The sequence below is a fragment of the Rhinoraja longicauda genome, chromosome 7, assembly GCF_053455715.1.
Source record: "Rhinoraja longicauda isolate Sanriku21f chromosome 7, sRhiLon1.1, whole genome shotgun sequence".
Taxonomy (NCBI): Eukaryota; Metazoa; Chordata; class Chondrichthyes; order Rajiformes; family Arhynchobatidae; genus Rhinoraja; species Rhinoraja longicauda.
Genome location: NC_135959.1, coordinates 12,976,258 through 12,983,059, shown reverse-complemented (window position 1 = coordinate 12,983,059; position 6,802 = coordinate 12,976,258).

Sequence of the window (6,802 nt, the reverse complement as noted above, 5' to 3'; positions counted from 1 at the left end):
AGGAGAGAAGGAATGGGTGACGTTTCGGGTCGAGACCCTTCTTCAGACTAATTCTGCTCCTATCACTTATGACCTTATGACCCTTGGTTCCTGTGCTACCCCTTTAGTAGACTTTGGGCAGCTTCGGGAAAATAAGTATTTAGATCAGCAGAACCAATACTTTCTTTTCCCTTAACTTCACTGGTTCATGGGGGAAGGTTGCTCTGTATGCTGGGAATTGCCAGCATCCTGAGCAGTTCAGTTATGAGGAGAGACTGGAGAATGTACGTGTAGGAAGGAACTGCAGATGCTGGTTTAAACCGAAGATAGACACAAAATGCTGGAGTAACTCAGCGGGACAGGCAGCATCTCTGGAGAGAAGGAATGGTTGATGTTTCGCCCATGAAATGCATTCACATTATCTTATTTAACAACAGGCTCTGCGCCTCTGTGTAATTCCATTGTCCTGAATCCAAACATTCCAAATCATAGCAAGTTTATAGTTAGAAACCAATAAATGCAGGAGCTGGCTTACACCAAAGATAGAAGCAAAGTGCTGGAGTGATTCAGTGGGTTAGGCCACATTTCAGGAGAAAAAGCATGGGTGACATTTCAAGCTGAAGAAGACTCCCAACCCAAACGTCATCTATCCGTTTTCTCTAGAGATGCTGCCCGACCCACTGAGTTACAGACTCAGGCAAACGTCACAAGCACATATACTCAGACAAATGCACAAAAAACAATTATTAATAAATTATGCATAAAGGACACATAAAATGTCTGAAAGAATGAAGACTGCAAAAACCAAGACGTTACAAAACAGAATTGGAGAAATGTAAGAGGTGGCCTGCAATGTGAGCAAATGAACTGCAGGTGCTGCTTCAAAAAAGAAGACACAAAGTGCTGGAGTAACTCAATGGGCCAGGCAGCATCTCTGGGGAAAATGGCGTTTCTTAATTTTTTTTAGATTTTAGATTTAGAGATACAGCGCGGAAACAGGCCCTTCGGCCCACCGAGTCCGCGCCGCCCAGCGATCCCCGCACATTAACACTATCCTACACACACTAGGGACAATTTTTACATTTACCCAGCCAATTCACCTACATACCTGCACGTCTTTGGAGTGTGGGAGGAAACCGAAGATCTCGGAGAAAACCCACGCAGGTCACGGGGAGAACGTACAAACTCCGTACAAACGGCGCCCGTAGTCAGGATCGAACCTGAGTCTCCGGCGCTGCATTCGCTGTAAGGCAGCAACTCTACCGCTGCGCCACCGTGCCGCCCGGGTTGGGACCTTCAGACTAACTGTAGGGAGAAGAAAGAAAGTTGGAAGAGAGGAGGGGCAGGACGAAGCCTGGCAAATAATAGGGTGAAACAGGTGAGGAAAGTTATTTGATTAGCGGATGGCTGGACAAAGTCCAAAGATGAAAAAACAGAAGGTGTGAGACAAAAGGATTGAAGAGCTGCGAATTGTGAAGCTAGAGGAGGGATGTAGATGGAAGGGGAGGGGGAGGGGAGAAAAATATGTGAATCGAGGTGGGGTAGAGGAAGGAGGGGGATGTGAAAGAAAGGCAAGACTATGGACTGCAATGCTCCATCTTTATTTGGAATCAATCTCAATACAAATTCAAAGCATGTTGTCAGCGGCACCTTCTAATACAATGCTGTCGTGCAAATTATCAACCAACTTTAGTTTAGTTTAGAGATACGGTGGGAAACAGGCCCTTTGGCCCACCGAGTCCACACTGACCAGCGATCCCTACACATTAACACTATCCCGCACGCACTAGGGACAATTTACACTTATACCAAGCCAATTAACCTACAAACCCTGTTGCGTCTTTGGAGTGTGAGAGGGAACCGAAGATCTCGGAGAAAACCCACGCTGTCACAGACAGCACCCGTGATCGGGATCGATCCCGGGTCTCCGGCGCTGCAAGCGCTGTGAGGCAGCAACTCTACCGCTGCGCCACCGTGGCCACACGTAACTGTCAACGTAAGGGGGGAACCCCAGTGATATTTCCTTGCATTTTACTGTAAACAGTGGATTTGCCACGGCGGCAGTGACACTTGTAGGATAACGCCCGCGTCTCGGTTCCAGATTTTCAGTCGCAATAACCCTGTTAACCCGATTGTTTGATGAAGTTCAACTTTTCCACTGTGAAAATGATGGAGATCCGGAAGGAGAGCAGCATAAACGCACTCAGTGGTGATTCCCCCCCCCCCCCCCCCTGTAAATCTTTTTTATTTCCATTCAGATCTTGGAAGCGTCCCAAAAATAGAAGCATCAATGATTTTTGTGGTTCAATTTTTTATTTTATTTTTATTTTTGCTTAGTTGCAAGCAAATCTGCTGCTGTGTTCAAATACTAGGTGAAAACGACATCGGGTGGTTCACCGACCACTGCGAGTCATTCATCATCATTAGGACCTCCAACAATACCCTGCTGGTTGCACGCACTTCTTTCCAGCTTCCCCGTTCATCATTTTAAGGAGGCAGGTAGCTCCTTGTAACGTGAAGGGAGCAGCCAAATCGAATAGCAAGGAATACCATTTCCCCTTCCCTCCCCCCCCCCCCCCTCGGTGTCCTCCCGAGCATTGCTGTACTCATTCTGTCCGCGCTGATCTTACTAAGAGGGGTCAGCGTGAGTGAACGGCGCTTGTCGCGAAGATTGATTCTCCCCACTCCACCCCCCAAGCAGGAGGTCAAATTACATTTCCGACTCCTTGCAAATAAATATTGTGGCTCGGGCCGGATCATGAACAGCCTTCTATTAGTCGAACGTCGACGACAAGCCCATTAATTCTGTGGCAAAGACCCTCGCTCGTTTAATGAGACTGAAGTGATGGAAAGCGCCCGCTCCTTGATTAAATACGTGCAGCGACAAGTGGGTAAATACAACTGGCAGACGGACATCGGCGAGATGTGACGCGATGGGCTTCATGCCCAAATCATCATGCCACCTGCTGCAGATCCTTTTGAAATCACCCACACGCCCACTTGCATTCATCCGTCTGTCATCGAGTCGTGGATGACAAGTGACTACCTTGGGAATGAACATCGGCTAACAAAATGCAGGGGGGGAACAACAATTACTGTTGATAGTGAGAGGAATAGATCGGGTAGATGCACAGAGCCGCTTGCCCAGAGTAGGGGAATCGAGGAGCAGAGGACATAGGTTCAAGGTGAAGGGGAAAAGATTTAATAGGAATCTGAGGGGTATCTTTTTCACACAAAGGGTGGTGGGTGTATGGAATAAGCTGCCGGAGGAGACAGTTGAGGCAGGGACTATCGCAACGTTTAAGAAACAGTTAGACAGATGCATGGATAGGACAAGTTTGGAGGGATATGGGCCAAGCGCAGGCAGGTGAAACAAGTGTAGCTGGGACATGTTGGCAGGTGTGGGCAAGTTGGGCCGAAGGACCTGTTTCCGCACTGTATCACTCTATGACTCTATGACAGTAGACGAATGGCCTAATTCTGCTCCAATGACTTATGAACTGATGAGCTTAACGTCTGACACAGGCACTTACAACTGGCTCATCACAACAAAAATCTCACCTGCAGCAGAATCACTGATCTCATTTACGCTGGTCCTACATTAATTGTTTTTTTTAAAGTTCTGCCCAACCTCCCAAGATTCAAGTGCTCACGTCGAACACTGAGGGTAACTTGCAGTGGCCAAGTGAACTATAACCCTGCATTCCTTTGGGTTGTGGGAGGAATATTGCAATATCTGAAGGAAACTTACATTCCATACGGACAGCACCGGTGGGCAGAATTGAACCCAGGTCTTTGGCGCTTTGAGGTAGCAGTTCTACCATCTGTAGCACCATGCCACCACAATACAGTTTAGTTTAATTTAGAGATACAGCACGGAAACAGGCCCTTCAGCCCACCGAGACCGCACTGACCAGCGATCCCCGCACAGTAACGCTATCTTACACACACTAGGGACAATTTCGCATTTATACCAAGCCAATTAACCTACAAACCCTGTACGTCTTTGGAGTGTGGGAGGAAACCAAAGATCTCGGGGAAAACCCCACGGGGAGAACGTACAAAATCCGTACAGACAGCCCCCTTAGTCGAGTTCGAATCCGGGTCTCCTGTGGATGTTAGCGCTGTCAGGCAGCAACTCTACCACTGCGCCACCGTGCCACCCTAATACTTCTTCAGTACACATTACTTCTTAATCATGTTTATGGTACCTGACGTGCACGTGTCGGAAGAAACGCCTAAACGAATGCAGATGCAGACAGTAAGATGAGCAGTGAAGAATGTTCATTCCTTATGTCTCCTAAACACTTCATGTTTATCACATGCTTTGCCTTGGACACATTTATGTTCTGCCAGCGCTCAGATAGATTGCTGTCTGCTCGTACATGCATCCCTTGCAACATTGGGAAATGTATCAGATCGTTTCCAGAGCAACGACAATTACCTGACCACCGGTGAATGACTTAAAAGGAGATGAGAAGTGAACAATCTTCCATGATGCCTGGGAAACATCCCCAGTGGCAATCCGGCCTTGAATGCTGATAGATACCTTTGATCTGACATCCAGTAAACAATTTGTGGTGCAGTTTTATAAACCTGTAATTAGAAAAATCTCAATACACTCTAAAAGGTAAATAATACACTATAAAATCAGATAAAATCACGAGAGGAATAGATCGGGTAGATGCAGAGTCTCTTGCCCAGAGTAAGACATAAGGGCACAGGTTTAAGGTGAAGGGGAAAAGATTTAATAGGAATCTGAGTTTTTTTTTTTCACACGAAGCATGGAGCCAGAGGAGGTAGTTGAGGCAGGGACTATCCCAATGTTTAAGAAACAGACAGGTACGTGGATAGGTCAGGTTTGGAGGGATATAGGCCAAATGTGGGCAGGTGGGGCTAGTGTAGCTGGGACATGTTGGCCTATGAGGACAAGTTCGACTGAAGGGCTTGTTTCCACACTGTATCTTTGTGGTGGTGCCAGCAATGGCTGCCTCGCCAACAGTCTCTCTTGAATGCATTCAGAGAATTGGCCTCCACTGCCTTCTGAGGCAGAGAATTCCACAGATTCACAACTCTCTGACTGAAAACAAACCAAAGATTTTGGAGAAAACCGACACAGGTGAACGGGGAGAGCGTACGAACTCCGTACAGGCTGCACCCGTAGTCGGGATCGAACCTTGGGTCTCCGATGGTGCGATTGCTGTAAAGCAGCATCTCTACCGCTGCGCCACCGTGCCACCCTCAATGGAGACCCTTGTTCATTTGCCTGACACTGCTGACTCTGTGGAGGAAAGGCAAGTGCAGGGAAGTGTCTGGCAGCACTAATTAATTCTAATTTTTTTTAAGTAATTCTAATTTATTTTTGTATGTAATTTAATTAGTTGATTTGCATTCGACTATTTGTGAACGTGTTTGAATCTCAGGGATAGGTAAAGAGAGTTTAAAAGCTTCTGAGGACGTCGAACCCTGAAAGGCAGTCAGGCGTTCAGGAATCCGCTGCCCAGCCACCTCTCTTCTTGGTGAGGGCCCCCCCTGCATTGGAAAAGGTTGGTGTGGATAGAAGTCATCCAGGAATTGCAAAATCCGAACAAAAATCGCTGATGCCGACGATCTGAAATGTCAGAAAAAGCCAGAAATATTCATTAAGTCAAGCAGCAACTGAAGCAGGAAGAACAGAGTTGCATTTCTCTGAAACAGAGTTACATCAGTCTGAAGAAGGGTCTCGACCCGAAACGTCACCCATTCCTTCTCTCCTGAGATGCTGCCTGACCTGCTGAGTTACTCCAGCATTTTGTGAATAAATACCTTCAATGTGTACCAGCATCTGCAGTTATTTTCTTATACATTTCTCATTCGATCTCATTAGATCTGACTGGTTAGCCCGCAACAAAAGCTTTTCACTGTATCTCGGTACACGTGACAATAAACTAAAGTGAACTGATTCCCATACGACTTCACCCCATCAGAGATATCCTCCTTGACCTATCTACTCATACCCTAATCTCTCTGCAACATGGGGACAACTTGTTTTCCCTCTGTCCCACTTCTGACAGAAGAACTTTAATCTGAAATGTTAACTTTTAGTTTAATTTAGTTTAGTTTAGTTTAGTTTGGTTTAGTTTAGTACAGCACAATCCCACACACTAGGGACAATTTACAAGTGATACAAAAGGCAATGAATTTACAAACCTGTACGTCTTTGGAGTGCGGGAGGGAAGCAGAGCACCTGGACAATAGACAATAGACAATAGACAATAGGTGCAGGAGCCATTCGGCCCTTCGAGCCAGCACCGCCATTCAATGCGATCATGGCTGATCACTCTCAATCAGTACCCCGTTCTTGCCTTCTCCCCATACCCCCTCACTCCGCTATCCTTAAGAGCTCTATCCAGCTCTCTCTTGAAAGCATCCAACGAACTGGCCTCCACTGCCTTCTGAGGCAGAGAATTCCACACCTTCACCACTCTCTGACTGAAAAAGTTCTTCCTCATCTCCGTTCTAAATGGCCTACCCCTTATTCTTAAACTGTGGCCCCTTGTTCTGGACTCCCCCAACATTGGGAACATGTTTCCTGCCTCTAATGTGTCCAATCCCCTAATTATCTTATATGTTTCAATAAGATCCCCCCTCATCCTTCTAAATTCCAGTGTATACAAGCCCAATCGCTCCAGCCTTTCAACATACGACAGTCCCGCCATTCCAGGAACTAAACCCACAAGGTCACGGAAGAACGTACAAACTCCATACAGACAGCGCCCGTAGTCAGGATCGAACCCGGGTCTCTGCCTCTGCAAGGCAGCGACTCTACTGCTGCGCCAGGTCG